The 19,254-nt window shown below is 47.0% G+C and overlaps 1 long non-coding RNA gene across 2 annotated transcripts in view; it reads right to left on the bottom strand.

The window, feature by feature from the left end:
- Nucleotides 1-18,836, bottom strand: part of LOC149124669 (uncharacterized) — a 31,405-nt gene extending 12,569 nt beyond the window's left edge. Inside the window, exons 1-2 of one of the 2 annotated variants that reach the window (XR_016212951.1) lie at nucleotides 18,604-18,836; nucleotides 8,458-8,950 (exon numbers count right to left, since the gene is read on the bottom strand). This is a non-coding gene — a long non-coding RNA (uncharacterized LOC149124669). Of the gene's footprint in view, nucleotides 1-8,457; nucleotides 8,951-18,603 lie in introns of those variants that run through there. The other variant, XR_016212952.1, reaches the window with a different exon arrangement.
- Between the last annotated feature and the right edge of the window lie 418 nt (nucleotides 18,837-19,254).

Here is a 19,254-nt window from a genome sequence, read left to right as displayed (position 1 = left end):
ATCTCTTCCCCTCCATCAGTTTGCATGTTCAACACTTTCCCATACAATCCTGAACTCATGTCCTTTGTACTCTGTCGCACATGTTGTCCCGGCTCTGGCCACTGGGATCTCTTTCAGGGTGGCTTCTGGTACTCGTCCCTTTGGGTTTTGTTTCCTGTTTCACAGATGATGCCCAAGGCATGCCCTGCATATGCCCTGTCTTAGGCCCAGAATCAACCATTTTTTTCCTCCCAGAACTCAGGTTTCTTTTATTTAGAAATAATACTCAGAAACCAAGGCCTGAGTCCCAGGTGTGCTCACAGCTGCCAGGTCGTCTTGTCTCCAGACTTCCTCAGCAGATAGGCATAATCTCTGGAGTGCTTAGATTCTAACAGGCTTCATTTTTATTATTTTTAATAAAGATTTATTTTTTTATTTGAAAGTCAGAGTTACGGAGAGAGGAGAGAGAGAGAGAGAGAGAGAGAGAGAGAGAGAGAGTGTCTTCCTTATGCCGCTTCACTCTCCAGATGGCCTCAATGGCCAATGCTGGACCAAGCTGAATCCAAGAGCCAGGAGCTTCATCAGGGTCTCCCACGTGGGTACAGGGGCCCAGCACTTGTGCCATCTTCTGCTGCTTTTCCAAGCCATTGGTAGGGAGCTGGATCAGAAGTGGAGCAGCCAGACATAAACCAGTGCCCATATGAGATGCCAGCCTTTCAGGCAGTGGCTTTATCTGCTATAACACAATGCCAATCCCTCTAATAGGTTTTATTTTTATTTATTTATTTTAAAGATTTATATTTTATTTGAAAGGCAGAGTTACAGAGAGAGAGAGAGAGAGAGCGAGAGAGAGAGAGGTCTTCCATCTGCTAGTTCACTCCCCAGATGGACACAATGGCCAGAGCTGGGCCAATCTGAAGCCAGGAGCCAGGAGTTTCTTCCAGGTCTCCCATGCAGGTGCAGGGGCCCAAGCATCTTCCACGTCTTTCCCAGGCTGTTAGCAGAGAGCTGGATTGGAAGTGGAGCAGCCGGGCAATATAGGATGCTGGCTCTGTTGACGACAGCTTTACCCACTATGCCACAACACCGGCCCCTCTAATAGGTTTTTTTAAAATATTTTTATTTATTTATTTATTTGACAGAGTTAGACAGTGAGAGAGAGAGAGATGGAGAGAAAGGTCTTCCTTCTGTTGCTTCCCCTCCCCGCCAAATGGCTGCTACAGCCAGAACTACGCCAATCCGAAGCCAGGAGCCAGGTGCTTCCTCCTGGTCTCCCATGTGGGTGCAGGGCCCAAGCACTTGGGCTATCCTCCACTGTCCTCCCGGGCCACAGCAGAGAGCTGGACTGGAAGAGAAGCAACTGGGACTAGAACCCAGCTCCCATATGGGATGCATGCGATGCTGGCACCGCAGGCGGGGGATTAACCAAATGAACCATGGCACCAGCCCCTTTAATAGTTTTTTTTTTTTTTTTTTTTTGACAGGCAGAGTGGACAGTGAGAGAGAGAGACAGAGAGAAAGGTTTTCCTTTTGCCATTGGTTCACCCTCCAATGGCTGCCATGGCCGGCGCACCGCGCTGATCCAAAGCCAGGAGCCAGGTGCTTCTCCTGGTCTCCCATGGGGTGCAGGGCCCAAGCACTTGGGCCATCCTCCACTGCACTCCCTGGCCACAGCAGAGAGCTGGCCTGGAAGAGGGGCAACTGGGACAGAATCCGGCGCCCCGACTGGGACTAGAACCCGGTGTGCCGGCACCGCAAGGCGGAGGATTAGCCTACTGAGCCACGGCGCCGGCCTCTAATAGGTTTTAAATTGACCTCACTTAAGAAGTGTTAGCCATACATATGTGAAGTTCCAGATTCCTATTTCTTATCATTTCTCCACCTTTTTCCTTCCATCTCTTTCAGAAACTGTCTTTGCTCCCTTAAGCTCCTCCTCTTGCAGTCTCTTATGCCTTCTTCAAAACCTTTCTTTCCTACCTCCCTTTATCTTTTTAGGAGCAAAATAATCTGGTTGAATGAATTTTTCCTTAGAAGTGGATGACTGAAATGAGCCTAATGAAATGGGTGGTTCTCAGAATTGTCTGTACAATAAATCAACCACTGGTCTGTTAAAAGTAAAAGTACTTGGGCCTCTCATTCCAGAATGAATGGGAATCTTGGTAAGTGTGTGTGTGTGTGTATATGGGGGGAAATGCTATGACCTCCATAATTTTATAACTCATTGTGTTCTGTGACTATATTCCAACTGACATCCCTTTAAGGACACAAAGATTATTAGTGTAAGTGTATTGTATATCCATTAACTTATCTATCATGCATTCACATATATATATGTATATACACACACACACACACACACACACACACACACACACATTTCCAGCTACTGAAAAATCCGTATCAGCTCTTTTCTAAATAAACCCCCTTTGGTTCAAACACAGGATGTGCTCATTATTCTTCCTTTTCTCTCTCTCCCTACTCACCTGTGGCCACTTCTCCACTCTTCCTGCTGAGTCCTGGGAGCTCTGCCCCCTAAGGTTCCTACTGACTATCTCCCAGGCACAGCAAGAGGATGGAGAGTAGGTGGAGAAGAGACTTGGTTTTCTCCCCTCCACCTTCCCTGCACCAGCATTGTAGTTTAAGGTCACAGCTGTGGCTCTTCAAGATTGTGGCTACGGTGTTCCTATTGTGTTTTTTATTTATTTATTTGACAGGTAGAGTTATAGACAGTGAGAGAGAGAGAGAGAGAGAGAGAGAGAGACAGAGACAGAGAAAGGTCTTCCTTCCATTGGTTCACTCCCCAAATGGCCACTATGGCTGGTGCTGTGCCAATCTGAAGTCAGAAGCCAGGTGCTTCCTCCTGGTCTCCCATGCGGGTGCAGGGCCCAAGCACTTGGGCCATCCTCCACTGCCTTCCCGGGCCACAGCAGAGAGCTGGACTGGAAGAGGAGCAACCGGGACTAGAACCTGATGCCCACATGGGATGCCAGTGCCACAGGCGGAGGATTAACCAAGTGAGCCATGGTGCCAGCCCCCTGTGTTCTTTCTCACGCTTCCTCCTTCAAGGCCATAATGCCTTCTTCAGCTGGCCCGTTGCTGGGTACCTCAGGGTCTTTGATGTTGCCGCACCTCTAACAAGCCGCTGCATTGAAATCTCGTCCAGCGGCCCCACTGAGGGAACTTGTTTCCTGCTGCAGCTCCGGTGCACAAAGGCCTTAGGCAGGCCTCTTCTAACGGGGGTAGAGGGGGCAAGAGAGAAACTTGCTATGGTGGTGGAGGAGCCCAAGCATCAGGGCTTTGTGAAGAGTGAGCTGCCTGCGTGTTACAGAAGCACAGTTTTTTTCTTAGTGTTTAGGGGTGGGAGTGAGATTTCTTGTCCAGTTTGTAATGGCAGTAGACCCCTTATCAGACTTACGGTTAAATCAGCAAGGAATCTGGTCTAGCATTTCTAATGGCATTATCTCAGGATAACCCACTGTGGGATCCTTGGGATTAGGAAATTGGCCCGGGACCCTCTTCTCAGTCCCTCTTTGCATTGGAATGCTTCTGGGAAGATACGGTCTTGGGAATCTCAGCCATATTTTGCTGAAGGGGCCAATCAGAGTCATGGGTGTTGGCTTTGAATTTCTGCAAGATACATTGTCACCCTTTCCACGAATTGCTTTATTTGATTCTCTTTCTGATTATCCTGCCCACTGGAGGCGAGACGGGATTGTTTTCATGCATTTCCCAACTTTGCGGTCAAAGTACAGTTCAGTCAATCCAAACAGATGGGAGCAGCACGCACTGGCAGCCAGGCACTCCAGGGCCAGGTTTTTGATCCATTTGTTTCTTCTTTCTGCCACCTTACAAAAAGACAGTGCATATTTGACCTGTTTTGGATTCTAGTCTCTTAGGGGTTCTTACTCCTTTTCTGCTAGCCCCGTGACTGCATTTCCAGGGTGTTTTCTTCCTGGTCCCCTTCTGTCATTTGACCGTCATTTGACTATTCACTGGATTTTCTTTCTTGAAAACTGAAGTCTGGGAAGCCACTAGTCACTGCTGGATCTGAAGGTCATTTCCAATCACAAATTAGAACTGAACTGGAGCATGGCCAAATATAATCCGAGTCCCAACACCAGCCCTTGTATCATGTGGCACAAGATCATTATTTACTCTCTCTCTCTCTCTCCATATATAAACATATATTCTATAGCGTGATCTGCTTCATGTGAAAACATGTGTGATTAGATACTGCAGCTATCAACAAACCCAAAATGACAATGCACATTTTCATAGAATAAGGATAAAATGCACTCTCTGTTTCATAACATGAACTACTTTATTTTCCACATCTGATATTTTTCCTAAATTTTATTAATTCCAGAAGTTTGTGATTCTAGACAATTCCAGTAGTTTCTAATTCTAATGACTTTAAATATATATGAGGGTACTTTAAATAATTTGTGGAAAATGGAATTTAAAAATAAGCTTGTTTTTGTGTAGAAAATTTTTGAAACCTATGTAAATGAGGCATCTTCAAAAAAGTAGCAAAAAACTGCGTCTTATTAAAAAACTATGCATGTATTTCCATTTTTTTTTGCCCCCAAATAAACTTATTTCTTAATTATATGTTTCCAAGAACCTTTTGAAGTACCTTTGTTGATCTGAAATCTTTTGCTGTTCCTAACTGAAGTCAACTTGGAGAATAATTTTTTTCAGTGGAAACTCAACTTTTCTAAGGCTTTATGGTACCAGGAACAAATGTTCTGGGTGCCAGCCTCTGTGTTAGTTTGATTATTTTTGCATGTGCTTCTCTTAGCTTGCATTTTTATCAAAGCTATAGTGTCCATTGTTGTGAAGTGTCCAAGCTTGTTGTGAAAAACAACAGCTTCACTCCCTTTCCCCTTGTTTTCTACCCGGAGACAGCACATTTGTTCTTGTAGCTAATATGCTGTGCTTTCACCCTCATTTCTCTAGGTAGCATGGTATTTCCATTCTTCACCTTCTAGTTGTAGGTCATCTTCCCACTGTACTAGCTGATTATTACCTGTGTTTCTCCTCCTCCCATCCCTCCTACTCTTCTTATTCTCCTAACTCTCAAAAATAGTTTTGCTATAAAATAATTAGGCCTGGGCCTTGTGGTGGCAGTGGTGGGCCCCACGACTTTTACTAGGGTCTAGGCCCCCCAGTCTCAAGCCCCTGTCTAAAGGGGGTGGCCTCAGTGGCCTCTAGTCCATAGCTTGGGTTGTGGCCCTGATACCCCTCTCTGTACCCTGCTCCCCCCCACACCTAATTGCTTCCACCCCCGGCTCTCAGGAACTACTGCTCCCTCTGCCCCAACACCCACCCATGTCCTTGGCCCCCAGTGAACTGCCTCCCCTAACTCTGAAAGGAGACTTGGGATATGTGCTGGGTCCCCTACAGGAGACCTTGGTCCTCAGAGGCAGAGAAAATAGAGTTGGGAGAGAGAGAGGAGGCCCACTTGTGAAAGCATGTGAGTGTTTTGTTAATCCACCTGCAGATTTTCACAGGTTAAGTCTTCCCCCCAAGACTTGCACACACATCAGGCATTCCATCACTTTTCTGGAGAAGTGTCTTCCAAGATGCAGACAGCTTGTGGGATGTGCCCGGGGCACAGCTGTGCACTGGAGATTCCCATCCCTCACCACCACCACCACCACCACCACCACCAACTACCACCACCATCACCACCAACTACCACCACCATCACCACCACTACCAACAACTACCACCACCATCACAACCACCAACACTTACCACCATGACCCACAACACCAACTACCACCAACAACACCAATACCAACCACTACTACCAACAGCAACTACCACCAGCTACCACCACCACCACCACCATCACAAACAACAACACCAACTACCACCACCATCACCATCATCGTCAGCACCACCACCATCTTTGTGTCTTCCTGGGATGACTGCTCATTTCGTTTATTCCACCTCCTCCTCTTCATTGGTTTACTCTCTTGGTAGGATTCCTCTTCTGGAAGAATTTTGTGACAGAATGTAAGGGAAATGAAATCCCCCCTGCCTTGGAGGCATTTTTAAATGCCATTATAGTGTCCTCACACTGGATTTATAGTTGGGCTTGGCGCACACTTCTATATGAGAACGGTTTCCTTTTGCATTTCAAAGGCATTGCTCCACTGCCATCTGGCATTGCTGCTGCTGGGGGGATGTCTGAAGTCACGGGCTATTTTCTTCTTCTTCTGGTCTTGTGAATGGCCAGGGAGGCCACCCTCTTGGTGTTGTCTGCGGTGCACTTTTAAATCTGTGAGTTTACCCAGCTCCTCAGCCTGTGGCTTCACAGGAAGAGACCTGCCAACCTCTCGGGTAGGAGAAGGGGCCCCAGGCAGGGGAGAAGACAGCTGTGCTGACTTTTCCCCCTAATTTCTGACCTTCAGATGGGCCGAACACCAGCTTCAGAGCGGCCCTGATGCACGTGTTCTGCAGAATGGAAAGCACAGCACGCATGCGTCTCACCAGTTGACACAATATGCCGATCTCTGTTGGTATTTATTGCTTTGTGAACGCGCTATCAGAGAACGAAGTCGTGCTCTCATGCCCCCTGTGGGGCTCTGCACTTTCCTTGGTGCCTCCCACAAACATGGCCTTAAGCACTGTAGTTGACAGTGAGCCTCTGTGTGCCTTCTGCTAACATCTGCGAGAAAGCCGTAAAGTGTAGAAATGCCCAGCCTGTGTGTCGACCAGATGTCTGAAGAGTCAGCCGTGCGGTTCATAATCTCCAATAAGTGACTTAGCCTGTTTGGTTTTTCCATAGCAAAACACCCAAGACCTTGTACTTTATCAAGAAGAGAAGCTTTTTCAGCTCGCAGTTCCGGAGGTCCAAGGGCATGGCATTGACACTGGCTTCTGGCAAGAGCCCCCTGGCCGTGTCACAACATGAAAGATGGCATCTCATGGACAGAGTGTGTGTGAAAGGGAGAAGTCACGAAGCAGGAGAAGAAGGAAGGGGGCGGAGCCACGAGAGCTTTAGTAACAGCCTATACTTGTGCATCGCCCAGTTCTTCAAGGACGCCTTTAATCCCTTAGGGCACTGCCCCACGACCCAATCACTCCCTACTGGGCCTCACCTCCTACTGTCTCCCCCTACCTTTACACAGGGGGCCAGGCTCCCAGCACCCGAGCCTTTCAGAGAGAAAACACGTCTAAACCACAGTCATCAGTAGGAAAATGCTTCCTAGATGGACAAACCTTCTGGTTAAGGAAATAATCTCACGTTTGTGTCGGGGTGAGTGACAGCTTCTCCCATGCATCATCACAGTTTTCTTGGGCTCCCCCCTCCTCCTACTGTGATTTTCTATGAACCTTTCACAAATGAGAGCTTGTGACTTTATTAAACAACGGCAAGAGACTGATGATGCCGAGAACTCCCTGTGGGAAGTTAAATAAGGATAAAAGACGACACGGGCAGATGGAGGAGCGGCGGGTGAGCGCTGAGAGGCCCACGGGGAGCTGTCACTGACAGCAGCAGATGCGAGCTGCCTGCATTCCAGGGTTTGTTCCAAAGCCAAGAGAGGCCTCTCGAGCAGCCCCGGCCCAAGAAGAAGGGCGAGAGCACACACGCTCCTGATCAGGCCCAGGAGGACGTGGGACTCTCGCCTCTCTGGCTTGTCACTGGCTTTCTCCTCTGGTTCCATTTTAGAACTGGTTAAAGACAAGTTTTAAATAGTAATAGGATTCTGTAGAAAAGAAATGAGCCCAGCAAGCTGGCTTATCAGGCACAACTGTGTATAATAACTGAATGTCCTTCTTTACAAAAAAGTTTCCATTTGAACTGCATTAAAATGCCTTTTTTCTAAGTAAAGAACCATTTTCAAAAGTGGATTCAGCCAACAATTCCCATTTGAATGTAAAATGTTCAGTTTTAGCGAGTTTATAGCATTATGTTCCACATTTTATTTCTTTTTTTTAAAAGATTTATTTATTTGAGAGGTAGAATTAAAGACAGAGAGAGAGAGAGAGAGAGAGAGGTCTTCTACCCGCTGGTTCACTCCCTAAATAGCCTCAATGGCCAGAGCTGAGCCCGATCTGAAGCCAGAAACCAGGAGCTTCTTTGAGTCTGCTATACGGATGCAGGGGCCCGAGCACTTGGGCCATCCTCCGTTGTCTCTCAGGCTATTTGCAGGGAGCTGGATTGGAAGAGGAGCAGCTGGAACTAGAACCAACCAGTGCCCACATGGGATGCCAGCACCACAGGTGGAGGCTTAGCCTACAGCACCACAGCTCTGGCCCTACATTTTATTTCAAAGGAAGTGGATTGAATGGACCTGCGATTTGCTTCAAATTGACTGTCAGCTATGGGAGGCAGATAAGCCAGGCACCAGGCAGTTGGCGTGAGCAAGGAAGCCACCTCCTAGCCCCAGAAAGGTTTGGGGTTCCCACAGTTTTTTCTTTTGCTTTTATTTGCAAAGTAATAAAGCTTATCAAAGTAATAGCTTTATTGTTAAGGCTTTTTTTAATAAAAAGAATTGACAATAATAAACAATGTCAGTAGATAGTAGGAAATGTCTCATACTAGGTACTTTTCTTATGTTTTCTCATTTAATTCCTACACAAATCTAGGGGATTGGTATGGCGTTATCTTCACACCACAGATGAGAAACCAGCGCAAAGTCCCAAAGTGTAGTAACTGCTGGAGCTGGGATCAAACTCAGGACTGCCCCGTTCAACTTTCCCATGGACGGATTGCTGTTGGAAGCCCTAGAGCTCTTCGAAGCAGCAGGCATAGGTCAGGCCTGTGGTTGAGACACCTGTGTCCGTGCTGGTGCATCTGGGTTTGAATCCCGGCTCTGGCTCCTGACTCCAGCTTCCTGCTGATGAACATCCTGGGAGGCAGTGGTGATGACTTGAGCAGCTGGGTCCCTTCCACCCACGCGAGACACCTGGATTGTGTTTCCAGCTCCTGGTTTTCAGCTTGGCCCAGCCTCAGCTGCTGAAAGACATCTGGAGGGTGAAACAGCAGATGGGAGATCTCTGTCCATCTCTCTGTCTGTTTCTATATAGATATATATCTTGCTCTCTCTGTCTCTCAAATTAATAAAAAAATGTAAAAAATGGGATGGTTCAGAAATTTAAGGATCATCATCAAGTTTCCAAAAAATCCAAAGCAAACTGAACCAAATCAAACCACATAGTCAGCAGTTAGAGTGCCTGAGATTTATCTCTAATCCATCACCAGTAACTTTACCCACTCATGAAAGCAATTTTTGTATCTATTTTACTATTGTGTGCTGTCTCTACCTCACACCCTCCAGGAAACACAGCTTTCTTAAGCACCCAGGTGACAAGGTCGTAGAAATGGGGTAAGTTCAAATGCAATCAGTCTTTCTTATGGATGACGTGAACACACAGAAGTGAAACCGAGTTTTTTTTTTTTTTTTTTTAAGGGAAAGAGTTTATTGGGGGAAATCTAACAGACCCGAGGGAAGGGGCGAAGAAGGAAAAAGAGGGAGAAGGAGAGCGTAAGAGAGAGAGAGAGACAGAGACAGAGGTTAGGAGACAGAAGGAGGAGAGAGAGAGAGAGAGAGAGAGACACGTGTTCAGGAACAGGTCCTTTTAAAACTTCACCGGGGCGCAGGCAGGGAAGTAAGAGCAGTGAATCCCATTAGGGTGGGGGGGAGCTGACACCGTGGCTGGGTCATGTGGCCACTTGGCTTCCAGCAATGGCAGTGGGGCTAGAGCCTAGGATGGTGTCAGGGTGTAGACCGCGCCATAGATAAGACTGCACCATTTTACTAATATTCCCCTCTTTTGTTTTTTTTTAAAGCAGGAGTTGTATGGGATTACATTAGTCCCAAAAGTCCAGGAGGGGTAGAGGGACGATGATCTGTCTTTAGAGCTACTTTTTGCCAACATGGAGCAATGAGGTACTCCTTCGCTGGCATGGGGCTATGTCTCAAGCCACTGTCTCCTGGGTGGGGAGCCGAGTGTATCCCTGTAGCTGCATTTGGAAACTGAGTTCTTAGACAGTGTGCAAGTGAATGATGTCATATTGAAAGAGCTAATATCTATTGAGAGTTTCTCAACACCAGGGCTTTTCCAAGTACTGCCACAGCCTGCCTTCAGATCCCTGCTTCAAGCCCTCAGGCTGTGACCAAGCCCCTCTCTTCTCTGCACCTCAGTTCCCTGCGTAGCAACACAGGAATAATAGTAATAGTCCCCACCTCTTACTGTGTCCGGGGCACTGCGCTGTGATCTTAGACCTGAGCTCTCATTTAAGTTCACGGCATCCTGTGAGGTGCAGAGATGCACCTTGACCTTGAGTAAGAACTCATAGCTCATATGTGCCAAGGGCAGGGTCTGTGCATGCTCAGTCTCTGAGCCTCAGCATGAAGACTGCAGTGAGCCGCTCTTGGTGGGAAGGTCACGGGCATTGCTGGTGGCGTCTGGTTCCCATGGTATCGGGGGTGAAAGAATGTCTCCCTTCTCTATGTGCTAAAAGTTAATTTGTCTATTTAAGCTCAATGAGAAGTGTTGAGGATTTTTTTTAAAAGAGTTTATTTATTTATTTGAGAGGTAGAGTTACAGACAGTGAGAGGGAGAGACAGAGAGAAAGGTCCTCCATCTGATGGTTCACTCCCCAAATGGCTGCAACGGCCAGAGCTGCGCTGATCTGAAGCCAGGAGCCAGGAGCTTCTTCTGGGTCTCCCATGTGGGTGCAGGGGCCCAAGGACTTGGGCCATCTTCTACTGCTTTCCCAGGCCATAGCAGAGAGCTGGATGGGAAGTGGAGCAGCCAGGACTCAAACCAGCACCCATATGGGATGCTGGCACCACAGGTGGAGGATTAACCTACTAAGCCACAGCGCCAGCCCTGAGGGGATTTTAAGGTTATGGGTAAGAACCTCTCCTTGCAGGAATCTGTAGCCACTGGGATGATAGATGGCACATAAAGAATGCGTGCCTGCCTCCCATCTGGGTGGCTGCTGCCCATTACCGACTGTCAACAGCAATGCGAAGGCTTGTGAGTATGATTCCCCATTTGTCTTTTTTATTTTATCTTTAGTTCTTTGTCCTGTATTGTTTGTCTGTGTCTCTCCCATTGACAATGTTGTGTGCTTTGTAAAATCAACAATAGTTCTGACTTTTTGAAAAGGCTATGTTCATTTAAAACAATTTTTTTAGCATCAAAAAATGAGAGAGTGATTCATTTGCTCACATTCCTGTCTGGGAGTGGTGTTCTCTCCTCACTGGTACATCTCGGTTCTCTTTCCGGCGTCACGGGTTTTTATAACGACCACATGCCTGGGGAATGAGAAAGCAGGGGCGTGGGCGGCCGCTGGTCTTGCAGCACAGCTCTCGGTAAGCTTTCTGTTGTTTTCAGCTCTCCCCACAGCAGGGACCCAGGAGGCGTGCAGGTGACAGGGACAAGCCAGCCTTTCCCCCAGGCTTCCCCACTGGCGCACCCAGGTGACAAGTCCTAGAAGAAGGACAACTGTTCCCAGTCTCCTTGAGGGATTGGTCCGGGGATCTGCCATGGACACCACTGGTGCCCCGGTGGATGCTCAAGTCCTTTGTATAAAATGGTGTAGTGTTTGCATACCACCTACACATACCCTCTCGTTTAATTTAAATCATCTCTAGATCACCTATAGTACCTAATGCAGGGCCAATGATATGTAAGTAGTCACGACATCCTATTGCTTATGGAATAATGACAAGAAAAAGTCTGCCCGTGTTCAGTACAGACAATGACTTTTTCTGGAATATTTTGGTTGAAGCAGAGGTCACAGAGCTGTGGATATGGACATCCCACTGTGATAAGCTAAGGGCACCTAGCAACGGGCAGACCCATGGAGAGTCTGCTTTCACTTTTTTTTTTTTTTACAGGCAGAGTGGACAGTGAGAGACAGAGAGAAAGGTCTTCCTTTTTCGTTAGTTCACCCTCCAATGGCCACTGCGGCTGGCGCACCGCACTGATCCGAAGCCAGGAGCCAGGTACTTCTCCTGGTCTCCCATGCGGGTGCAAGCCCAACCAAGCACTTGGGCCATCTCCACTGCACTCCTGGGCCACAGCAGAGAGCTGGCCTGGAAGAGGAGCAACCGGGACTAGAACCCGGTGTGCCGGCGCTGCAGGTGGAGGATTAGCCTATTGAGCTGCGGCGCCAGCCTCACTTTTTCTTAAAAAAAAAAAAAAGATTTATTTATTTATTTGAAAGTCATAGTTGCAGAGAGGGGGGAGGAGAGAGAGAGAGAGAGAGAGAGAAAGAATCTTCCATCCACTGGTTCACTCCCCAGATAACAATTGCCAGCACTGGGCTGGGCTAAAGCCTGGAGCCAGGAGCTTCTTCCGGGTCTTCACGAGGGTAGCAGGGGCCCAAACACCTGAACCTTCTTTTGCTGTTTTTCCCAGCACATTAGCAGGGAGCTGGATCAGAAGTGGGACAACCGAGACACAAACTGGCACCCACATGGGATACCGGTGAAACAGGCAGTAGCTTTACCCACTACCCCACAGCGCCGGCCCCTGTTTTTCTTTTACATGGGAAATGTATGGTTGGGTGGAGCTGGCTAAAAGACAGGCATATTCCTACTTCTGCTTTTCTCGTGTTCACAAGACCTTTGCCAACCAGCCCCCTCCTTGGCAGGATGGAATCACTCTAATTGGTTTATTGCCATCGTCCGTGTTGCGCTTTATTTATCTTTTTTAAAAAATTATTTATTTGAAAGTCAGTTACAGAGAGAGAGAGAAACACACACACACACACACACACACACACACACACAGAGACAGATCTTCTATCTGCTGGTTCTTTTCCCAGATGGCTGCAACAGCCAGAGCTGGAACAAGCCAAAGCCAGGAGCCAGGAGCTTCATCCTGGTTTCCCACATGGGTGCAGCGGCCCAAGCATGTGGGCATCTTGCACTGCTTTCTCAGGCTATTAGCAGGGAGCTGGATCGGAAGAGGAGCAGCCAGGACACGAACCAGCACAGAGACGGGATGTGAGCCCTGCAGGCAACAGCTTTAGCCACTGCTCCACAATGCTGGCCTCTTCACTCTTTACTTAAAAGGGAATCTGAATCTGAAAGCTTCAGCTTACCCAGCAAAGTTAGACTGGAAAACCCTCGTGCCCTTTGTAGCAGCCTCAGTGCCGAAAATGTTGATTACTAAACCAGCTGCAAGGTCACCAGCTTGTGGCTTTAAGTCCTTGTGATCCATCCCATTGCCCAGCACACTTCTTAACGTGTAGTTTCCATGGTGACAGTCTCTCACAGGCCACCAGATCAGTTTCAGCTCAGGTCAGAAGGGCTATGCCATGGGGCTGAAAACTGAAGCGTGTAGATGGTTACTTTGGCCGTGTTCTTACATAAACAGATGAAGACAGCTGATAACATTGGCGACTTCTCTTGTCATCTTGTTTTTTTTAGGGCACTTGCTTCCCTGAGCATTATTTATGTTTGATATCTTAATCCATGGCAACCACTTAACACGGCTGGACCACATGTCCTTGCTGATCTGACCATTTGCTCATCCTCCTGGCCATGGTTCTATTTTGGGATCGGTGTGGACTTTGACAAAGTCCAGTTGAATTCCTGCCCCCAGCAGGATATGAATGGTGACTTGTAAAGCTGTTTGCCCTGGGGTTCTGGTATTTAGGAGGTATTTATCCAGATGACACAATGAGCCAGATTTAAAATCTGCATGATTGAAACTGTGGTGTGTGCTTGGTCTAGTGGTTATAAGTTAAGATGCCTCTATTGCACATAGGAGTACCGGCTTTGATACCCAGCTCTGGTCCCTGCCTTCCTGCTAATGCATATCTTGAGAGACGAAGTGGTGGGCCAAATAATTGGATTCTTCCCACCCTTGTGGAAGATCTGCATTGCATTGCTGGCTCCTGGTTTCAACCTGGCCTAACCCTAGCTGTTGTAAGAATTTGGGGAGTGAACCAGTGGCTGGAAGATCTCTCTCTCTCTCTCTCTCTCTCTCTTCCTCTTAAAAAAATAAATAATAAGATGTGGGGAGCAACTCGGACTAGACTAAGTTACTGGAATTAAGACTTATTCTATGCATCTGCTCTCCCACAATATGGCGCTGGGAGAGGAGTAAACAGCTTCTACGCAGCTGCCTCTCACCAACTTGACTGATAAGCTGCAGGTGCTGATCCTGCTCCTGATTGGAGGAGAGCAGCGTACTCAGCGTGTGGGTAGCAGGGTTGGGATTGGTGGAAGAGGACTATAAAGGAGGAGAGAGGCAACATGCACCAGGAACATCTAAAGGGAACACCTGAGCAGCCCCCGAGGGAGCCGCCGGCGGTGTGCCGCTCCCCCGCGGAAGTGGGGAAAGTGGCAGGGGGAGCCGGCCCTCCACGGAGGTGGAGGGGCTGGCAGCCAACCCGGGAAGGACCAGCAGCAAACCCTGGAAGGGCCGAGCAGACAAAAGAACAGCGCAGGGTCCTGTGTCGTTCCTCTGCGAAGAGGGGGAGCGACAATAAGACAGCAAGTGTTTTCCCTACTGCATCAAGAAATCTAAATGCTTAAGGAACTTTAATAATGGGGGCCGGCACTGTGGCATAGTGAGTAAAGCTGCCTCCTACAGTGCTGGCATCCCACATGGGTGCCAGTTCGGGTCCTGGCTGCTCCACTTCTGATCCAGCTTCCTGCTATTGCAGCTAGAAAAGCAGTGGAAGATGCCCACGTGTTTGGGCCCTGCACCCATGTGGGAGACACTGATGAAGCTCCTGGCTCCTGGCTTTGGCCTGGCCTAGCCCTGGCCCTTGTGGCCATTTGGTGACTAAAACAGCAGATGGAAGACCTTGCTCGCTCGCTCGCTCTCTGCCTCTGCCTCTCCCTCTCTGTAACTCTGACTTCCAAATAAAATAAATAAGTCTTTAAAAAAAGAAAAAGGAACTTTAATAATGGTTCACAGTACTAGGTGCACTGACAAAATAAAACTAGATAATTCACAAAAGCATTTTCTATTTTTATTCTTGTTGGTTGCCAAGGAAACTCCCAAGAATATCCTTTAATATCTATCTATTCTCTGACCTCTCAATTTTTTTATCAGTTCCTTTTTTTAAAAACACACCTTTATTGGTATATAATGTATGTACAGAAAAATTCACTTATGTGTGTGGTGAAGTGAATTTTAGTGTTTTGCATACTCACACAAGCATAGCCACAATCCAGTTTTAGAACATTTCTCACTCCAATAGGTATCTCTTGACTATTTTCAATCATTCCACATTTTCACTCCCAGCCCCAGGCAAGCCATGATTTTTTTCCCTGGCTTTATAGATTTATCTATTTTGGACATTTCTATGAAATGGAAAAATGATCAATTAATTTAGGACATATTTATTGAAACTTTGATACAAAATATAGATTTCTTTTACTTACAGAATTGCCTCTCATCATCCCTGTCTCTTACAATTTATTTATTTTTTGACAGGTAGAGTGGACAGTGAGAGAGAGAGACAGAGAGAAAGGTCTTCCTTTGCCGTTGGTTCACCCTCCAATGGCCGCCCTGGCTGGCACACTGTGGCCGGCGCACCGCGCTGAACTGATGGCAGGAGCCAGGTACTTATCCTGGTCTCCCATGGGGTGCAGGGCCCAAGCACTTGGGCCATCCTCCACTGCACTCCCTGGCCACAGCAGAGAGCTGGCCTGGAAGAGGGGCAACTGGGACAGAATCCGGGGCCCCGACCGGGACTAGAACCCAGTGTGCTGGCGCCGCAAGGCAGAAGATTAGCCTAGTGAGCTGCAGCGCCGGCTTGGTGATAAATTTTAACAAATGAGTCATATCAATGTCATTGCCAACTTCTTTCTTGATAAATTATGAAACATGCTACAGCAATCCCTGGAAATTGTTTATTCCAGCATCTTAGTGTTTTGTTTTTCCTTTTAATTTCATGTAACATTGAAAAACATGCTCTTATCCTTCATTGCATAGAGCTATGATATCATTTTAAGTGATATTCAAAAAGTTAGGAAGATTGATGGCCAATTCATACTTTTTTTTAAAGTTGGAACCAAAAAGGTTTCTCATCTTGTGGCTCATTTTTCAGTGCAAGCACTTTTAGCAGTTTTGTCTCTCTATAACCATAAAACCTCAACTGGCAGTAACAGTGATTCATAGTCAACTTTCACATTATCACATAAGAGAAAGAAAGCTGTCTCAAATTTAACACATCAGCTGTTACATAATTCAAAATGTTTCTCAGAACACAAAGCATGATTTGGTTGGTATTTATTAAGAAAAAATTATTTCTCTGGGAAATAAACAGCGTGAATTACTATAAATACCCTCAGGGGTGGGTGTCGAGGTGCAGCGGCCGCCAATCCAGCGCCAGTGTCCCACGTGGGAGTGCAGGTGGGAACTCTACCTGCTCTACTTCCCACCCAGCACCCTGCTAATGCGCCCAGGAAGCCCCTTCTACCCACGTTGGGAGACTCAGATAGAGTTTCAGGCTCCTAGCTTTGACCTGGCCCAGACCTGCTGTTGCAGCCATTTGGGAAGTGAACCTGTGGATGGGAGATCTCTCTGTGTCTTTCAAGTAAATAGATGATAGATAAATACATTTAACAATCATTATCTCTTCAATGGCCTAAAATGTTTTCCTCTTATTGCAGCTGAGCCTTCAAAATATATTGCCACACAAAACTGAAATGCAAAATCACATTTGTGGATGTTAAACGTGTCAACTTCTTAAAATGTGTTAGATTGTTACAAAATATCTGAACATTTTCAATGTCTATACTTATCGCATTTCGAACTAGTAACAAAGTCTGCAAATCAGAAGGAATCAGGGCCACCAAAGACACTTGGAGTAGCACTTCCCTAGGCAAAACCCTGTCACATCAATGAGCACCTGTCAAGGTGTGGAAGGAAATAGACCTTTTTAAGCAATGGCCAGGCAATCTCACACCAGCTGGCCAAAATAATCCCCTGCTTCAGGCATTCATTTATTCACTCACACGTGCAGTCAACAAATGAGAATTACCACTTGAAGCAAATCAAGAGAGCCAGACACAGTCAACAGCAAGTGGAGACTCAGGTGGGGTTTTGGGCTCTTGGTATCAGCCTTGGCTGCTGAGGAGGAGCAGTCTCTCTCTCTCTCTCTCTCTCTCTCTCTCTCTCTCTCTCTCTCTTCCCTTCAAATAATATTTTAAAAAATAAACTAAAAATTTAAGAAAAAAAAAAGAAAAGTATCAGGGAACAACCTCTTTAAAAAAGAAATCAAAAGGGCCTGGCTCTGTGGCATAGCAGGTTAAAACCACAGCCTGCAGCCGGCACCCCATAGGAGCGCTGATTCAAGTCCCAGCTGCTCCACTTTTTAAATTTTTTTTGACAGGCAGAGTGGACAGTGAGAGAGAGAGACAGAGAGACAGAGAGAAAGGTCTTCCTTTGCCGTTGGTTCACCCCCCAACGGCCACTGCGGCCAGAGCGCTGCGGCCGGCGCACCGCACTGATCCGAAGGCAGGAGCCAGGTACTTATCCTGGTCTCCCATGCAGGTGCAGGGCCCAAGCACTTGGTCTGTCCTCCACTGCACTCCCGAGCCACAGCAGAGAGCTGGATTGGAAGAGGGGCAACCGGGACTAGAACCCGGTGTGCCGGCACCGCAGCTGGAGGATTAGCCTATTGAGCCGCGGTGCCGGCCTCCACTTTTGATCCAGCTCCCTGCTGATGCACCTGGGAAGGCAGCAGAAGATGGCCCAAGTGCTTGGGCCCCTGAACTCACATGGGAGACCCAGAAGGAGCTCCTGGCTTCAGCCAGGCCCTGCCTAGTTGTTGCAGCCATCTGGGTAGTGAACTAATGGATGGAAGCTCTCTCTCTGAATTTCAAAAAAAATAGATAGATATTTTTTTAAAAAGGAGATTTTGAGTTAATAGTGTCAAAACTAAGAGAAATTACATAATTTTTCTTATTCAAATAATTTTCCATTTAAAATATTTTTAAAATAAGAATAGAATGTCTTGAAAAAGAAAGAGTGTGTGAAAATGAAAACTGCAATTGTTACCTCCATCAAAAAAAGGGGTAACAATTCTTTTTCAAAAGAAAGAATTTTTAAAGTTTACCAAAAAAATAACACATACAAAAGTTAAAAAAAATGAGTGAGATGAGAAACTTTTAAAACAGCTAGAAGGTAAAAGTAATGCAGGATATCCAGTATCCAAATAGCAGGAATTCTAAAAAGATGGAACAGAGAAATGAGAGCGGGAATCAGCTTACAAAAGTATGAGCAAGATAAAACTTCTCCCAGAACTGAAAGTGTTATGTCTTCAGATTGAATGGGGCCATTGACTGCCAAGCAGGATCAAAGAAATTAAGTGGTCTGAGCCGCATCTCTGTGAAATCTCAGAACATTAGGAACCGTAAGTAGAAGACCCTAAGAGTCTTCCACAGAGAAGCACCCGGCCGGCATCTAGAGCAAGGACTGGACTGGCGCCAGACTGTTCTCAACGGCAACACAAGATGTTAGAAAACACAGAAGCAATGCCTGCAAGCTGGGGAAGGGGGGGGGGGGGGGTTGCACGTTCAAAAACAGGCCCAGTGAAGGAGAACTGAGGACGTGGGCAAAATGGAACTAGTTAGGGAATGAGGACATTTAGGTGATCCTGGAAGTTTGTCTCTCACATACCTTTCCTCTCGCTCCCAGGAATTCACCACAGAGCCTACAGATGCTCCTGGACTTACAATGGGATGGTGCGCTGCTTAAAGCCGTCATAAATTGAAAATGACCAAGTGGGTAATGCAGGCAATCCACCCAACCTCCCTGTCCCCGCAGTCAGCAGTGCAGCACACGGCAGAGGCGGCAGTCCGGTCCCCCCAAGGCCACAGAGTGGACTGGAAGCCATGACCACTGCCAATGCCAGCAGCCAAGAGAGGATCTGACAGCACAGCACCAGCAGGAGAAAGATCAAGTTCAACATTGGAAGTTTGATTTCTATCTATCACATCACTATTACACCATTGTAAAGCCCCCAAATCCAATGTTGATACATTCTAAGTCAGGGACCATCTGCACCCCAAAGAAAGTGAAACCAAGAAAGAGCACCTAATGGCTAATAACGTGGGCTCCAGCGATGGGGGCAGAAGACTCCAGCTGACGGCTCCTGCATTCAGTCCAGGGAAAGCCCACTCACATTTAGAACCGTTAAGGACCCTGCAGAGGGAGAAGTTCATGCAGTGGTGTGGCCCAGGAGCAGATACATGTTAAGACCTAGAGAAATTACATTATTCCTTTTTCAACAGGAAGGATTTTTAAAAATCCCTTAAAAGCATGAAAAAA

Source organism: Oryctolagus cuniculus, chromosome 9 (assembly GCF_051225735.1).
Source record: "Oryctolagus cuniculus isolate XC-2025 breed Fujian yellow rabbit chromosome 9, ASM5122573v1, whole genome shotgun sequence".
Lineage (NCBI taxonomy): Eukaryota > Metazoa > Chordata > Mammalia > Lagomorpha > Leporidae > Oryctolagus > Oryctolagus cuniculus.
Note: the sequence above shows the minus strand (reverse complement) of the source record. Positions and strands in the feature narration are given on the sequence as shown.